The 18,677-nt window shown below is 39.5% G+C and overlaps 1 pseudogene; it reads left to right on the top strand.

The window, feature by feature from the left end:
• The window catches only part of LOC124585883, a 64,656-nt pseudogene extending 46,301 nt beyond the window's left edge, over positions 1-18,355 (top strand).
• Positions 18,356-18,677: the final 322 nt, after the last annotated feature.

The raw sequence follows: 18,677 nt of genomic DNA, 5'->3' as shown, positions 1-18,677 counted from the left end.
GCAACCATATCAGTAATGTTTTACATACCCTACGCACGTTTTACGATCGTATTTCGCAATATTGACGCAATTTGGAGTGTTCACATGTGAAAACAGGGGGACTTTGATTTAACTGGAATTTTCGTTATCGGAACTGGCCACCGTCCCGATCATTTTGGATAAACAGGAGTTCACTGTAATAGACTCCTTGCAACATGCTGTGTCATACAGCTAGGAGCAGCCAGACTATGGAATTGCCGTCCTGCGCATAGGCTGCCATTAACACCCAAGCAAATGACTGCATGTAAAGTGGTGCCATGATCAAGAAGTACGGACTGCTAATGAATGGCGTCACATTATGTTCACTGATGAGTCCCAGTCCTGCACTGCTCCAAATGATTATCGTGGAGAAGTTTGACAGTGACCCGGGGAGATGGGGAGAGGTCCCATTCTTCCACATTTGGGGGGGGGGGGGGGGGGGGGGGGTGGGTCACAAAGGAGTCCCATGGTGTGGGGAGCCGTTGGGTATGACTTCAGGTCACGGCTTGTAATGGCCGAGGGAACTCTGATGGTACAGCAGTGTGTAATAGTATTGTGGTGCTATTTTTCAACAGGCCAGTGCTTGTCCACATGTAGTATGTGGCTCTTTAAATTGTCTGTGTGATGTTGATATACTCCTGTGGCCAGAAAAATCCCCATATCTGTCCCCGATAGAACATTATGGGACCAACATGGACGTCAACTCCATCCCACTGCCTGTATCCATGATTGCAATGTCCAGTTACAACAGTTGTGGATCACCTTTCTCAGGAGGGTATGCAGCAGCTTTACGACATCCTCCCGCACTGTCCAGGCAAGACAGGGTGCATTGCTGTGTTGATAAGTGGGCTCAAACTGATAAGTTCTGTGTAAATTTGACTCTGTTTTGTTATCACTGAAATAACATCACATACCCTCTAAATTAGCTATGTTTCAATTTGTTTTCTCCCCACCTTCTGAGTGTCTCACTTTTTTTCAAGCAGTGTAATTTAAGACAGGCATAAGAATATGAAAATGGGATGGCATATCACATTACTATTCAACTATGCCCCTAAGAAAATTGTAAGATAATGGAGAAGAGTAGGTGCACTATTACACTGACTAGAACGTAAACTTAAAGATAGAATTATATTGTGTAACCTATACCGATGACATAATACTAATTGACAAAAACATCACTGATGTGCTAAAGCAAATTGAAATATTAAGGGAGCAAGCTAGGAAAATTGGACTACTAATTTCACCTGGAGAAAAAATTCTTGGCTGATACCAAAATGGCACTGGGTGAACTTATATAGGCAATGACATAGTATTCGGTGTTAAAGAGTTTAAATAATTAGGTGAAAAAGACCACTGAACATCATAATGAAAAGAAGGCCATAGAATCCAGACTTCAGAAAATACAAACTGTCTCTCAGTTAACTAAAAGTATTTTTCCTGGAACTCTAAAATCTAACATTGTACAACAGTGATCAAATTAGAATTTCTTTATGCATGAGAGAGACTCTTTGTCCAACACAAGACATGAAAACAGCAAACTGAATTAGAAGAATGTAAAATTGTAGTAAAAATCTTAGGTCCAAGAATAAAGGATGGGATGCATCACACAGAATCCAGTGTGAAATCTCCAGGCAAATTCCTAAAAGCTCTTGTTACAATGTGTCTCCAAGGAATCCAACTTGTGGGACATACAGAAAGAATGTGTCCAGACAGGCAGCTCATTGGATTCCCACATACTTGAAAAATAAGATCCTACTGATGAAAACAAACAGGAAGAGACCTTAAGAAATTGGAATCACCACATTTACAGTATTCTGATGTAGTGATGAGTCACACAGAGTGCAGTTTCACAGTAGCTTGATCGATGCTTGTACTTGTGTATGTAGTATATGCAAGTGTGTACAGCATCTCTTCTGGTGTACTCATGATATGCTAATTTAGTGGCCGAGCAGTAAACCGGATCCCTACTCGGTTCCAGTGTGCTGTGCTTCACTTGACATTTATGCTTGGAGCTGCAAGAGAGGCCATTTTCCAGATAATGCCACAAAAACAACAAATTCTCAGATATCAGTTTAACTTAAACTCTTCAACATCATAGACAACATTTCACATTAATATGTTGCAGAACACTAGATTAGTGTTAAAATTGCCAGAGTAAACATTGTTCTCCATGTGACAGATTGTCACCCGATGTCCAAAATCGATAAATTTTATATCTCTGCACAGAGAAGCAGCTGGTTGCTCATTGTCATCTGTGGTGCTAATCAATGGGTCGAGCTCGTTGCTGGCACAGCGCCACCACAGAGTAAGTGGCCCCTCATCCCAGCAGGTGGCGATGTTTTAACACCCGTATAGCTCCCCAGACTTACCACGTCTGTGGATAACTCCGTCTCTGCACAGAACTTCCCACGTTTCCCACACAGTGGGCCCTCGTGTCTTTTACACACAATAAATCTTCAAACTTATTACATTGGCTAAGTTAAATTTCGAGTGTGACATGCTATTTCGTAAAAAATAGCAAACGGTAGGCATGGATGTTATTGTGACTCTTTCCTAAGGCAACATTTGTGTATTACACTTGTAGAAGTGCACTGCAACATAAAACAGTAGACCGTAAGTTCAAACAATGGAAACTCCAGGTTGGAATATCAGTAGTGTAGGAAAAGATAGAGTGCTAATTACCATAAAGATGGCACGTTAAAATGCAGACAGGCACAGTTAAGACACTTACACATAAGCTTTTGGCCACAACCTTCATCAGAAAAAGAAATAGAAATACACACCATTCATTCACACAAGCAAGCACACCTCACACACACATGACCGCCAACTCCGACAGCTCAGAGCAGAATGCTAGTCTGTAAGTTTGCTACACAATAAAATAATTATTCTGAGCTACAACAAAAATGGATTTAAAGAACTAAACTGCTTGAAGAAGAAAAAGGGAAGCTCCCTGAAGCAACGTAGTTTCATGAGTGTGCATACCAGTGGTAAATTATGAGAGTCGCAACTCTCTGAAATGGATACAAAGGCCACCAGATTGCATTAGCTTTGTTTGTGTCTCAGATTGTTACCATGAATGGTAGGAGCTATAAGAGATGTGAAGAGTGTAAGATGTTGAGTGATCCCTGTGAATGACACAGATGCCCTGTACTTTTGTGGGTCAGCATTATCAGCACGTAACAAAATTTGAAGGGGCCTAATTGTGTGTCTCCATTTGCCAGGCTGATTGAATTATGCAATATGCAGATTTGTGAGACATTCAGATGTGGTAGTGGCCCCATGTTGGACTGCTTGGGAACGTGAGGGCGGTGTGCTTGTCAGCAAGCTTCGGGTTGACCGTGTCTGACGAGCCCATGGGAGAATTGCTGTAATGTACGCCGAGCACATAGTAACCCTTTCACACCTGCACCTGTCATGTGATCAGCAGTGAGTCACATTCTACAAGACCCGCGATGACAGTTGTCAGTGAGTATGACAACGACATAGGGAGAGGGCGTGTGGGGCAGCATCGGATATGACTTCAGGTCACTCTGACAGCACAGCAGTATGTCATGGACATCCTACATCCTCATTTGCTACCTCCATGTCCAATGGAGTTACAAGAGACAGAGCAGTGAAAACATATCCAGTTGTTTACTCACAAAACGGTTTTGAGCTGTGACGCATGTAGTCTCAAGTGAATCATTCATACAAAAAGAAAAGAAGAAGAAGCTAAAGTCAGAATGTGAAAAAATTGGAGAATGGAATAGATATTTGAAGACTTCACACTTGAAACTCCCAGTTTTCCTATTGTGAAAGTGCCTTTGTGACCATATGCATTTCACTGACGATAAACTTTTTTTTTCCCCCTGGGGCTTGGCTCCATATTTTTTCATCCAGTTGAGTCAGAATACTTGCATAGTATTTGTGAGGTATTGTTTCAGTCTTGCAAGCTAATCTAAAATACAAATCCCTTTTGCATCCTAGAAAACAATGACCACTCTTTCTCTCCGATGAAGTCACCTTGGCTATTTTTGTGCAACTGCTGTTTCATTTCGGTCATCTCTCATCCAAAGGAACAGATTGGTGCATAGAATCAGTTGTGTGTCAGATTGTCCCAAATTGTTTTTCACATTAGGTTGTAGTCAGGCTTCAACAGACATTCCACTCACTTTCTGGTACGGCCACGGCATCAACTGTTTTGCACATCTTTTTAATTACTGATCTTGCAATATCACACTGTGTTCTTTCTCAGCATTTTCATATTTGATTGTAATTCTAGGAAGTTGTTCATGAGTCATCTTACAGAGACATATGCTACATATGAATTCAGCCACCCATTCCTTAACTGTTGACTATGAAGGAACTCCCCCATGAACCATGGACCTTGCCATTGGTGGGGAGGCTTGCGTGCCTCAGCGATACAGATGGCCGTACCGTAGGTGCAACCACAACAGAGGGGTATCTGTTGAGAGGCCAGACAAACATGTGGTTCCTGAAGAGGGGCAGCAGCCTTTTCAGTAGTTGCAGGGGCAACAGTCTGGATGATTGACTGATCTGGCCTTGTAACATTAGCCAAAACGGCCTTGCTGTGCTGGTACTGCGAACGGCTGAAAGCAAGGGGAAACTACAGCCATAATTTTTCCCGAGTACATGCAGCTCTACAACTTGACTAGAAGAAGAGATCGGTTGGTAGGACATGTTTTGAGGCATCAAGGGATCACAAATTTAGCATTGGAGGGCAGCGTGGAGGGTAAAAATCGTAGAGGGAGACCAAGAGATGAATACACTAGGCAGATTCAGAAGGATGTAGGTTGCAGTAGGTACTGGAAGATGAAGAAGCTTGCACAGGATAGAGTAGCATGGAGAGCTGCATCAAACCAGTCTCAGGACTGAAGACCACAACAACAACAACAACATGAAGGAACTGAGTCCTAATAAGTAAGATGATGCCTGTAGAAAAGTAAAACAAAACAGTAATCTCAAAAAAGGACAGGATAGACAGTACATTCTGTAGGACATATTAAAAGTGATTGGTAAAAGAGACTTGGTGTGTTAAATGCAGCTTTTTATTACATGATAATTGAATTGGATAGATAAACAATCTACTCGCTGAGTGGCGGCAGAACACACACATAAAAGAAGATTATAATTAGGCAAGCTTTCAGAGCCAGTAGCTCATTCTTCAGGCAGAAGGGTTGAAGTGGAATGAAGAGGGGTGAAGGATAGGTCTAGGAAAAAGGGTAGATTTTGGAAAGTTACCCAGAACTGCAGATTAGGAGAGACTTTCCAGATGGAATGAGAAGGAAAGACTGATTCCACATCTACATACATACTCCACTAGCCACCATATGGTGCATGGCAGAAGGTACCCTGTCTCACTACAATAGTCTGAATAAAATTACTTGATAGTTGACATCAATCACCTGCTGCAACAATGTCGCCACATTGGCTACCAGCTACCGTTTGGTTACAGGTGACAACAAACAAGCGGCTCACTTCACAAATTATGTTAAATGTTTAACACAGAGCAATTTTTCTAGTGGCTGGTGCAAGGTATGTCAGAAATGTTGGATACTCTGTCGACTATTGATTTAAAGTGACCAGTGACTGAACTGGGGCAGACAACCCGTTTTGTATCCCTGACTGTAAACTTGTGTCCTAACCCAGCCGAGAAAATTGTGGTCAACAGTCTGCAGCAGTACTAATATCATGATCGCTTTGTTCATGGTGATTAAAGCTAACCCTTAAGGGTAAACTCAAGACAACAAAAACTCAATTTCAAGGCTGAAAGCAAATTGAAATTTCTCCTTGTCATTTGTTACCTGTAACTATCCTTACTCTAGCTGCACATGCTGCCATGTTAGAAACCAGTGAACAGTCCGTGTGGGCACTTGTTCGTGGATTATAGATGACTGAGGCAGATTCCAAATGAAGAAATAATGACAGGAAGAAAAATAAGACCAAATAGAACAGTCAAAACAATGATGAAAAATGATGCAGCAAAGTATTAAAAATAAAAAAAAATACATTTAAACCAATTAATTGAATGAAAATAATAATCACACTCTTTTGGTTAGATTTAGAAATAAAAATTTTGCTACATTGATGAGATTCAAACCTATGACATGCTACACATTAGATTAATCTGCCAACCATTGTGCTATGCCACAGCACTGCATGAAGTATTTATGTATGTGAATGTAGTGACACAGTTGCAACTATGAATTGCAACCTTAAAAATTTCAGTTTCACACAGTGTAGTGAAAAGCTTATCTAATGTAAGATGATCTCTGTGAATATGATAACTATATGTATGATACTGAATTACACCTTGTGCTGAGTTATTCGGTAGTGTTTGGTTAGTGCTATGAATGAAATGTGTGTCTTTCATTAGCATTGTTAATGTGTGTTGTTTTTGGTGTAGTTATCGCGTGTCATGAAATACATAATAAAAGTGTCGGCCTCGTAATTCAGGATACAAATACATCAAGAAACAATGCTGAACCAGGAATTGGAAGTGACTGGCCAATTTTGGTGGAGTTTGGCAACAGCAGACAGTTCAAGTGTGATGCTGACTACTCTTATTGGCGTTTGAAGTGCCAACTATCAAGTAATTTTGATTCGACTGTAGTCAGTTCCTTTCCCATTCCATCTGCCAATCGACTGAGGAAAAAGTGAATGTCTATATGCCCCTCTATGAGTCCTAATTTGTCGTCTCTTATCTTCGTGGTTCCTATGCGTAATGTATGTTGGTGCAAGCAGAATTGTTCTGCAGTCAGCACAGTGTTCCTCAAAATCCCTCCAGGGATTCCCATTTGAGTTCCAGAAACATCTCCATAACACTTGTATGTTGTGGTTTCAACCTACTGTTAACAAATCTAGTATCCTGCCTCTGAATTACCTCAATGTCTGCTTTAATTCGACCCCTTGCGGATCCCAGACACTAGCATCCTATATGTGATGTCCATCACAGCTGAGCCACACTGTAGTAAAATCCACCCAACAAACGAAAGATGATTATTCGCCTTCCCTACCATGACCCTCACAAGTCTGTTCCATTTCATATCACATTGCAACGTTATGTCCAGATATTGAAACAATATAACTTCATTCATGACACTACTAATGCTGGATTCTGGCATTACGGATTAGTTTTTCCAACTCATCTGCAGTAACTTATATTTTTCTACATTTAGGGTTAGCTGTCATTTATCAAAATAACTGGGAACTTTGTCCAAGTCATCTTTTATCCTCCTAAATCACTCAACGATGACACCTTCCATACACCACAACATCATCAGCAAACAACCACAGATTACTGTCCACTTTGTCCATCAGATCAGTTATGCACATAGAAAATATGAGTAATAGCGCTCCTATCACGCATCCCTGGAATGATCCTAATGATACCCTAGTCACTGATGGACACTCACCGTCGGGATAATGTAGTGGGTTCTATTACTTCAGAAGTCTTTGAGCCACTCACATGTCTGGGAACCTATTCCATGTGCTTGTACCTTTGTTAAAAGTCTGCAGTGAGGCACTATGTCAAATGCTTCTCCGAAATCAAGAAATATGGAATCTGGGTTTGTGAATTTTGTGATGGCAAAGTTAGAGGAGCAATGCATCTGCATTAAATTTTGCGTGAACCTCAAGAAAACCTTTACACAGACACACCATTTGATGCAGGGAGCCTATAGCGATGAGTGCTTAAGCCATACTTGGTGTTATGTATTATTCACACGTTTTAAAAATGGCTTTACAAAAGTCAAAAATGATCCTTGTTCAGGACGCTCTTAGATGTCCCCTGATGACGCTTGTGTCAGGAACGTCAACGAAATTGTGTGTGGCAGTCGAAAATTCACTGTCCGAGAGATTGTAGAAGAATGTAACATTTCAATTGGATCATGTTATGAAATGACACAGCATCTTGGAATGCATTGTGTTGCCGCCAAGTTCATTCCACGGCTCATGAGTCAAGACCAAAAAAACTTTTTGGATCTCACAAATGAGAATGAGATGTTCCTTGTGAGAATAGTATGACCCCTGCAGACTTCTTTTTATTTCCAAAGTTGAAAAGGATGAAGTTTTGCAATGGTAGATGACATAAAAGAAAATTCGCAGACGGCACTTTATGCGACCCAGCAAGAGGTGTGTCAAGACTGCTCCTGGAAGTGGAAATGATATTGGGAGCAGTGTATCAATTGTGGAGGAGAGTATTTCGAAGGAGACAATCCATAGTAATTAAAAGATAAGCATAGAAAATTTTGTGGGCAAGTTTGGGAATTTTTTGAACAGACGTCGTATGACAAAAGGGCATGCTGAGTTGCCCATGAGCGATGCTTTGTACTGATTTGTGGACACAAACTTATTGGTCTCTGTGAAACTGATTAGATTCAAACCCAGAATATGTTCAAGAATTCTGCAGCAAACTGATGTTACGGGTATTGGTCTGTAATTTCGTGGGTCTGTTCTTTCGCCCTTCGTATATACAGGAGACGCCTCTGTATTTTTTTCCCCAGTTGCTTAGGTCTTTCTGCTGGGTGAGAGATTCACAAAAAATACAAGCTAAGTAAGGGTCCAATGCCATATAGAACTCTTTGTAAAACCAAATTGAGATTCCATCTGCAACTGGCGACTTATTTGTTTTTAATTATTTCAGGCATTAGGGATGCTTACGAGGGTGGTTTGAAAAGTTCTTGAAGCAGAATAGAAAAAAAAGTACTTATGTCACTGAAACTTTTTCGTTTTTCAATGTACCCTGCTTGTAGATTAATTCACTTGGTCCAACAGTGTTCCAATACCTTGATCCCATCTCGACAATGATTTTCCTCCAGGCCTATAAAATAGTTGTCAACTCAGGCTATCAATGCTTCATTTAAGTGAATCTTCATCCACAAAGAAAAATTTTCAGTTTAGGGAAGAGGCACGTGTGGCAACAATTCATACCTTAGTTTGTGTAATTTTACCATGGCTATGGTACATGCATGCGAGCGTGCATTTGCTTGATGCTAGATGACTTTCTTCCTTATTAAACCTGGCCTTTTTCGCATATCATTTGTTGCAATTTGTCCAGAAGGTTAGCATAATATTCTCCAGTAATTGTTTGCCCAGTGGGGAGATAATGTACAAACAGAATCCCCTTCTCATCCCAGAACACTGATGCCATGCTCTTCCCCGCTGAAGGAATTTGGTGGCGCATCCCAGAACACTGACGCCATGTCCTTCCCCGCTGAAGGAGTTTGGCGGCGGAGATTCAGCATGTTTCCACTGCCTTGATTGTTGATTTGTCTCTGGGGTATAGTAGTAAACCAAAGTTTCCTCGTGGTCACAAACCAGCACAAAAGATCTTGTTTGTTTCTCCTAAAACAGGCCAAACATTGTTGTGATATGTCCATTCTCATGCGTTTTTGACCCAGCGTCAAGAGTCGCAGCACCCATCTTGTGAATACCTTTCAGATGACATCTGGCAAGCGTGAGCAATTTCATGCACTCTAAATTGGTGATCCTCCTTGATCATTATGTGCACTTTTGCAATGATTTCTAGAGTAGTGACACATCTTGGCTGACCTATTCATGGATGATCATCATCTAAGCTCTCCTGACCAAATTGAAATTCATTTATCCACTTGGCAACAGTTGAAGACAAAGGAGCAGAGTCCCCTGGTGTATTCTAGAAATTGGCATGAATGTCCTTCGCTTTCATACCTTTCTTTATGAAGTATTTAGTCACTGCTTGAATCTCGACCCGACCCCCCGTCCCGTACCGTCGCGTCTTTGCAGATCACTGCATAGGAACAACAACAGAGCCATGTCACTGCCACAGCTCTCTTCCAAGAGCACTGACATGGCACGGGTTTACAGGCAACAGTCCAACGAATATCATGTGAACAACTTGTGCTAGCGCTGGCCTCTTGTGGTGACTGTTGTTAGGTGTCTTTGTGCTATTGTCAAATGACGGTATGTTTATATGATTCTCTTGCATGAATGATTTCTTAAATGCAAAATTTAAAACATTTATCTCCTACTGCCACACCAGACTGGTCAAGTGACTTGATGGAAACCTTTGACTCACTTAGTGATTTTACATAGGACAATAATTTCCCCTGCTTCTCAGCCAGATCTTTTGCTGAGGTATGACAGTGGTAGTAACCTTTCCTTGTTTCCATTTGGCATTCTCTTTTGAACCAAGAGTGCAGTAGCTTTTCCTGCCTCAGTATTTTCCAAATTTCATTGTTAAACCGCAGTGGCTCTTTTGCATCCTTAATTCGTTTACTAGGTACAGACTTGTTGAGAGCGCAATTCACGATCTGTTTAAGCTTTGACCATAATCTCTGTACGTCCATCTTAATGGAACTAAGTGATGTCAGTTCTGTCTAAGTAAGATGCTAACATCTGCTTATCTGCTCTTTCTGGCATGAACATTTTCCTAACCTTCTTGACTGATTTATTAATTTTTGTAACCTTAGTTGTTATGATGTTATCATGATTATTAATCCCCATCTCTATGCTGAAGTCATTGATGATATCTGGCCTGTTTGTAACTACAAGGTCTAAGATATTTCCATTGCATGTGGTGTGCCAAACTAGGTGCTCAAGACAATTTTTCGAAAACCACATTCAAAAGTGCTTCACAAGATTGACTGCACCGCCTGCAATGAAGCCATAGGCTACCATCTATACTCAGTAGGCTAAATTCACCTCCAACTAGTATTGCATGATCTAGGTATTTACATGCTGTAAACTTTCTGTGAATGGCTCCAAAACTGTCATAGCAGAGCTGGGTGGCTGATTATCCATTAATTAACTTGATTTCACGTAGACTTGTTATACGCAACCAGATAACTTCACTGTCACAATCAGCTTTGACCTCAATAGAGACAATGGACACTACCTCTCCTACAGTGTCTAACCTGCCTTTCCAATATATATTCCATTAATCACTAAATATGTCAGAGCTTTCTACTCTGGGTTTCAGCCAGCTCTTAGTCTCTGAGAATAATTTGAGTGCGATACTTTCCTGGATGGCAGTAAATTCGGAAACTGTGTTACAAGTACTTTGACAACTGATAAAATTTTGACAATCTACACTGGAGTGAATTCAAAAGATAAACCTCAACCAACATTGAATGTATCTTGGTGATAAAGAGCCCAAATAAATAAATTGATGATTTTATTCCATTTCATCTGATTGAATGAAACACACACAGCATAACTACTCAGAAAACAACTATAGTGCTGATTACATTTACTATCATACATGTAGCACTCTGAGAACATTTCACCTTGTCATACTAGTCCTGTGTTTTGGAACTAGACAGTGCTTCATTTCACAAAGCGAAAGGAATAGCTAGTGTAAAAAACAAGAGAAGAGGAAATAGTGGTTGCTGGTGTTTTTAACACTATCATTCAATTTAGTTCCTGTTGTGAACTTTGCAACTAGGATATGTAAATGCTCTGAGACTGCTATTGATAATATCTTTATGAACAAATCTAGGGGAAAAAAGTCATATCACAAAACCAATAGTAAATGGACTATCTGATCACGACGTGCAGCATCTTGTGTTAAATGTTGAAACTTGACAGGATAAAAAAATATTAAATCTGAGTACAGGAGGATAATAAATAAGCCAGAAATTGAGGAATTCAGGAAATTGCTCAAAGACATGAACTGGAGAGATGTTTACCTGACTCAAATGGAAAATACAAAGCATTTATTAATAAAGTTACCTCCTCTTTTGAAAATTGTTTTCCCCTAAAGGTAACTCAGATCACACAGAAGTCAAAAGATAAACCATGGATTACACAAGGAATAAAGATATCATGTGGGGCAAAAAGGAGACTGTATCTACTATCTAGGAACATTTCTGATATTAGAATTGTAATGCATTACAAAGAATACTGCAAAATATTGAATCAAGTAATCCAGAAATCGAAGTAGCTGTATTAAGAGAAAAAGATAATTGTATCGGGCAACAAAATAAGAACTGTATGGGATATAGTGAAGACAGAGAAGTGGGGCCAAAAAGGAAGTGGAACAGATAGCTCTAAAAGTAAATGAGACTTTGGTAACAAGTGCATGTAGTGCTGTAAATCTCTTAAGCAAGACTTAATTTTTGTTACTGATGGCTCGGGGTTATCAGGTTCGGTGAATGGTGCAATGGAGTATCTGGGACCAGTCTTTGAAGAACATCGTGTAGAACCTATTTGAGGAACTTTGAATTCCAACCATTGCTTCTCAGTATACTTACTCCTTAATGAAATTTGTTGCAAGTTATATATCTATATTTCCAACAAATAGCTCAATACATATTATCAATACTAGGAATAAGAACAATCTACATAAAGACCTAAAATCACTTATGTTGGTCCAAAAGGGGGTCCAATATTCAGGAACACACATTTTCAATAAATTACCAGCAACCATTAAAAACTTGGTTTCAGATAAAGCACAGTTTAAACAGAGATTGAATGACTTTTTGATAGGCAATGCCTTCTACTCTATAGATGAATATCCTAACAGAGACTGTTAGGCCAGCTAAAGTAAAAATATGTTAGATTTAAGTTTTGACAGCACTTGGTTGCAACAGTCAATATTAGGTATTTTGTGTATGATAAATTTATTAATAGTGCATAACAATGTTTCATTCTGACAGCGTATTAATTCTGTAAATATTAGTTTTCCAATTTACTGTATTGTGTTCACCTATTTTGACAATCTTGTGACAAATGATCAGGGTAGTATTCATTATATTAAAATGTTTTGTGTTACACATTCTGACATGTTCCACACCCTCGAGAATCATCTCATTTTTTCGGTGTATGTAACGAAAACTGAATCAAATCAAATCCAATCACCATCTCTCGTCATGTAATAACTTCACTTCTTCTTCTTCCCTTGTCGTCTCCTGTTTTTCCAGTACTCGTCCATCTCCTCCTCATGTTTTTCCCCTTTTATTCTATTCGTGTTGTTCTCAATCCCCTATTTCTTCTGCATCAAAAGCCTTTTATTTTTATTTATTTATTTTTTTTATCGAGGTGAGTCTCTATGGACTGCGTGGTAACAACCGACTTCACTCTAGTGTCCAGGTCTTGTTCTTGCTCCAGCTTTGACTTCCTGCCAGTATCTTCTGAGCCCCTCCAAGAAGTGCCTTTATATGCTCTTCAGATAATGGTCCTCACTGTCTTTCGGATGTTGATGCCATGTTAAAATCTTGGTTGTTGGTCACCAATCTTCTAAATTTGTTCCTTTCAGGAATTTCTCTCTGAGATACCAATCTGCTTAAGATCTTTTTCACATTCTTTGAACCATCTCAGCCTTGTTTTCTTAGATAGGATGAAAATCCATATTCTTTTTGTTAGTCGATCACCGTCTATTTTCATGAGATGACCATAAAATAACAATCATTTCTTCGTAATGGATGCTGTGATAGGTTCTGTCTTGCTGCACGAGTCCTCATTTGCTCTCATTCGCCATTGTCCATCGACCCATCTATTACCTTAGGATTTTCCTTAATATCCTACACTCACGCTTTTCCAGCCGCTCAGCTTGACCTTGTCTATTCGTGGTCAAAGTTTTGGATGCTTATAAGCCCTCAGGTTTTACAACTGTATTATAATGTTGGAACTTGGCCCATATACTCATAGACTTTTTGTTATAAGTATTCTTTGTCAGTTGGTATGCTTGGTCTAACTTCCTCATCCCGACAATTGCTTCTTCTTTTAATCCATTCTCCTGGTGGATGACTTCACCGAGATACCTGAAATTCTTAACTCATCCGATTTTTTTCCAGGTTGGTTATCATCCATTCAGGTGCATCACAGATGTTCGTCATATATTCTGTTTTTTGAATAGAGATCTGGAGTCTAACTTTTTTCAGCAATTTCTGACAGCCTATTTATCTTGTTGACTGCTGACTCTATGTTGTTAGCAAAAATGGCCAGGTCAGCCGCAAAATCTAGGCAGTCAATGCACACCCCTTTGTTCTTAGGACCAAGTCTGAACCACTCTTCATTTGTTTCTCCTTGGGCTAATAACTTTCTCCACTCCTGAATGACCTTTTCCAAGACACAATTGAAAAGGAGAGGGATAGTCCATCTCCTCGTCTTATGTCCGTTCTGATTGTAAAGGGTTCAGATACCTCACCCATAAATTTAATTTTTGACACTGTGTTAGTAAGAGTTTGTTTGATCAGCTTTCTTGATGTATTATCCACCCCAAACTTTTCCAAAATATTCATTAATGCCTGTCAGTCGATGGAGTCATATACTTTCTGAAAATCAACAAACGTGACCACATAGTTATTTTTCCAATTTTTTTTGTACCTGATGATGTTCTTCAGGTTAAAGATCTGTTCTGCGCAAGAATCGCCCTTTCGGAAACCAGCTTGATAGTCCCCAATCAGTTGGTTACAATGATCTTCTATTCTATTCTGTATCACTTTGGAGAGAATCTTGTATGGAACAGATACTAATGAGATACCCTTATAGTTATTGACATTCTATTTATCACCTTTTTTGTGTATACGATGGATTATAGCTGACTGCCATTCAGTTGGTATCATCCCAGCTCTCCAGATCTCCTCAAAAAGTTGGACTAGTATATCTAGAGTTTCATTATTTGCCAGCTTCAGTAGTTCCACCACTATTGAATCCTCTCCAGCTGCCTTATTATTCTTAAAGTTGTTGATGATCTCTTTGGTCTCCTCTTTACTAGATGGAGATGAGGGGTAGTTTGTGGATTGGGGCACATACAGGGAATTTTTCTTTCGGTTTAACACAATTAAGTAGGTTTTCAAAGTAACGAGACATGATCTTGCAGTTTTCTTTGTTGGTCAGGCTGAGTGTGGTGTGCGTACTGTAAGACCTTCAGTACACACACCATCAGATTATTTGACTTGTTGCTCTAACGAAGTAAGTGAGTGTCAGCAATATGTCTCGTGGTCTTATCATGGCATGTTTATCTTCTGCCATTAGGTCAGACGATAGAAATGCCACTTGCACGCTTATAGTAGCAGATTGACGGTGACCAACTTTAAACAGAACTTGTTTAATTTTTGCATACATTTATTAAAATAATAACAAATATAAAAAACTACTTAACTTGGTTCTGAATGCTATTTACAATTGACAATCTGAAGTTCGTTTGGTATTGGTCCTTTAATCTTATTCTCACATATATCTCGGATACTTGACAAAAGTCTCTATACATTTATCTTCATGGCTATGTACAGGAATATGGTAATCTTATTAGGCGCAGACTGGATCTTGACTATGGACTGGTACAGACAATTGTAGAACTCGTATAGACTGGTACAGACTAATGCAGACTGGTACAGACTAATGCAGACTGGTGCAGACAAATGCAGACTGACTGATCGAAGGTCTTTACACTCGTTATAATACCTCGCACGTTCATGTATCACTGCGCGAGTGTGATGCGCGAGGAGAAAGTGTTCTATGTTAGCAGCAATCTCATTGGCTGCGTTACATATTAATACGCGGATCAGCGGAAGCAGAATTTGGTCCGTCACTATGGCAGCGCCATCTCGTAGTGCGGAGATGGACGAGTGCTGCGCCTGCGCTGTTGTGCTTAGCGGGGCGCACTCTAGTGGGAAATTTGTGTACGTGTTGAATACGCGGAACTATGTACACAACACTCAGCTTTCCATTTCCGTCTCTAATACAAAAACTAGGGGCTTGGTATCCTTTCAAGTTTGATTTGAACGTCTGATAGAAGTCTCTGACATTGTTTATCTGGAAACGCTGATCGATCTGTTCTAACTGTTGTTTCTCACGCAGTTGCTTAGCCCCTCGTAGAGTTCTGGCTGCATATTTTCGAACTTCATGGAATACATCAAAATCATCAGGTCTCCTGGTAGAGTTCCACTTTTTCCATGCACTTGCTGTTTGGGCCACCGGCTCACCACAAACCTCATTCCACCATGTATGATTCCTCTTTTTAGCTGTCAGGATTGTAGTATTAGCTGCTTGTTGGATCATGGAGGCAATGTCTGCCCATTTATGGGATTCAACTGTCAGTTACTGGTGGCATTGTTCCAATACGTTTTGATTGATTTTGAGCTTCGCAATATCATATTTATGAAATTTATTTCCGGTTTTCACGGTCTTATTGAGAGAGGTGATGATCCTTTTAAATTCAGTATTTTATCTGTAAAAAGGTTTCTTTCTATTATTTCTGATTGTTTGATGTTGTTTCTTTCTTATTTCTGTAATCCATGCTATCATTGATTCCTTCTTCCAGAACTACTCATTCAGTAGAGGTCTCTAAAAAAAGATTAATCTTCTTTTAGCCATTACTTCTGATATTTTTTCAAAATTTTTGTAGATCTCCTCATTACTTCTCATTTTCCAGCCATCTGTAGCCTGTATTGCAACCATTATTTTCTAATAATGCTCCTTTGAGGAACCTCTGTTCTGTCCAGCTTATAGTTCATCATTAGGCATAAGACATGGCTTAGCCACATCCCCCAGGCTGTGGCTAAGCCATGTCTCCGCAATATCCTTTCTTTCAGGAGTGCTAGTTCTGCAAGGTTCGCAGGAGAGCTTCTGTAAAGTTTGGAAGGTAGGAGACGAGGTACTGGCAGAAGTAAAGCTGTGAGTACCGGGCGTGAGTCGTGCTTCGGTAGCTCAGTTGGTAGAGCACTTGCCCGCGAAAGGCAAAGGTCCCGAGTTCGAGTCTCGGTCGGGCACACAGTTTTAATCTGCCAGGAAGTTTCATTATTATTGTTGTTGTTGTTGTTGTTGTTGTTTGGTTGCCTGTTCTTCAGCACTTCCTTTCTGTTTCCTTTATCTATTTGCCGCCATTTTAGCCCATTTACCGGTATTTTCAGCTTGTTCTTCACTTATTTGACCTTTTGGTGGCTCCTCTTGAAGAGATCTTATTTCTCAGCATTTAAAATTACATCATCTGCTGCTCTTTCGCAACTGAATTTCATTATGTCCAGTCTAGTTTTTTCATTCATTTAACCATCCATCTTCCTTGACCCAAGATCCTGGAATTTCATCCTTAATTCTTGAACAGTCTCATTTCTCTTTTTACATTTTCCAGATGAAGAAACTTTTGGTCCTCAAAGCTAAGATTAGTATCAGTTTTTTAATTTGTTTCTGCCTATGGCTGCTATATCTCTTTAGTTAGAATATTTTCTCTCTCTGTATTTGATTATAGTCTAAGTCTGAATATTTTTATAAGTATAATGGAAGGAAACATTCCACGTGGGAAAAATTATATATAAAAACAAAGATGAGGTGACTTACCGAACAAAAGTGCTGGCAGGTCGATAGACACACAAACAAACACAAACACACACACAAAATTCAAGCTTTCGCAACAAACTGTTGCCTCATCAGGAAAGAGGGAAGGAGAGGGGAAGACGAAAGGAAGTGGGTTTTAAGGGAGAGGGTAAGGAGTCATTCCAATCCCGGGAGCGGAAAGACTTACCTTAGGGGGAAAAAAGGACAGGTATCCCTCGCACACACGCACATATCCATCCACACATACAGACACAAGCAGACATACCTGTCCTTTTTTCCCCCTAAGGTAAGTCTTTCCGCTCCCGGGATTGGAATGACTCCTTACCCTCTCCCTTAAAACCCACTTCCTTTCGTCTTCCCCTCTCCTTCCCTCTTTCCTGATGAGGCAACAGTTTGTTGCGAAAGCTTGAATTTTGTGTGTGTGTTTGTGTTTGTTTGTGTGTCTATCGACCTGCCAGCGCTTTTGTTCGGTAAGTCACCTCATCTTTGTTTTTATATATATTTTTATAAGTACATTTATTGCTGTAGCAATGAGTAAAATAAATTGTATTGCACTGCCTGTAGCATGTAGCACCATTTTGACTGTTAGTCCTCTTGCTGTACAAAAAGTAGCTTTGATGATTACTTAATGCAAGTATTTTGTAAGAGCTGTGGAACGGTTAGTATCTGTTTATATTTTTCTGATTAATTCAAGCTCGTCAATGCACATCCTGTGTTAAGGAAATATTTGAACTGAATTTACTGTGTGTTAAATATAAGCAGTGGATCCATTAGGGTAGTCTTTTTGGTAGAAATATGTCAAGGTGAACAAAACAGGAGATGGTGAAGGAAGAGAGGGAAAAGATCAACATTTGCTTCTCATCAGCAATATAACTGGTTTGCAACATTCAGTGAAAATTATCTGTGACAGGAAGTTGTCATAAATACATTTTTTGAAGAAACTTTATGTTTGTATAAGCATTTATTAAATTTAAAAGTTGGATTTCATCTGTTAAAACAAAAGATAATGTTTTGCATTGCAGGCATGATGAACCTGTCAAAGATGAAGAATCGGCCAATGATTCTTATTGGAGGATAACAGTATGTATAACTTAAACTTGAGATTCTTGAAAATAAAGCTAGTCAGTATTTCTTAACAGTACTGATTTAAATACATCTAAAAGATTGCTGTTACCTAAATGAAAGTTGACGAGCAAAGTCTTAGTGGACATTTGTATAAAATTGTCATAAGTGTTATTTACAAGAAGAGTAAATAGTTTCAATAGGAATGTGGTGAGACATTTAACAAATGTCATGACCACACATTAATAGGACCTTATAACACTACCATTATGATATTAGTATGCTTTTACGTAAATAACAGAAGCCATGTCTCTATGTTGCCACGTATAACCCTCTTA

Source organism: Schistocerca americana, unplaced genomic scaffold (assembly GCF_021461395.2).
Source record: "Schistocerca americana isolate TAMUIC-IGC-003095 unplaced genomic scaffold, iqSchAmer2.1 HiC_scaffold_51, whole genome shotgun sequence".
Lineage (NCBI taxonomy): Eukaryota > Metazoa > Arthropoda > Insecta > Orthoptera > Acrididae > Schistocerca > Schistocerca americana.
The sequence above is the reverse complement of the archived record's forward strand: the minus strand, read 5'-3'. Positions and strand labels throughout refer to the sequence as shown.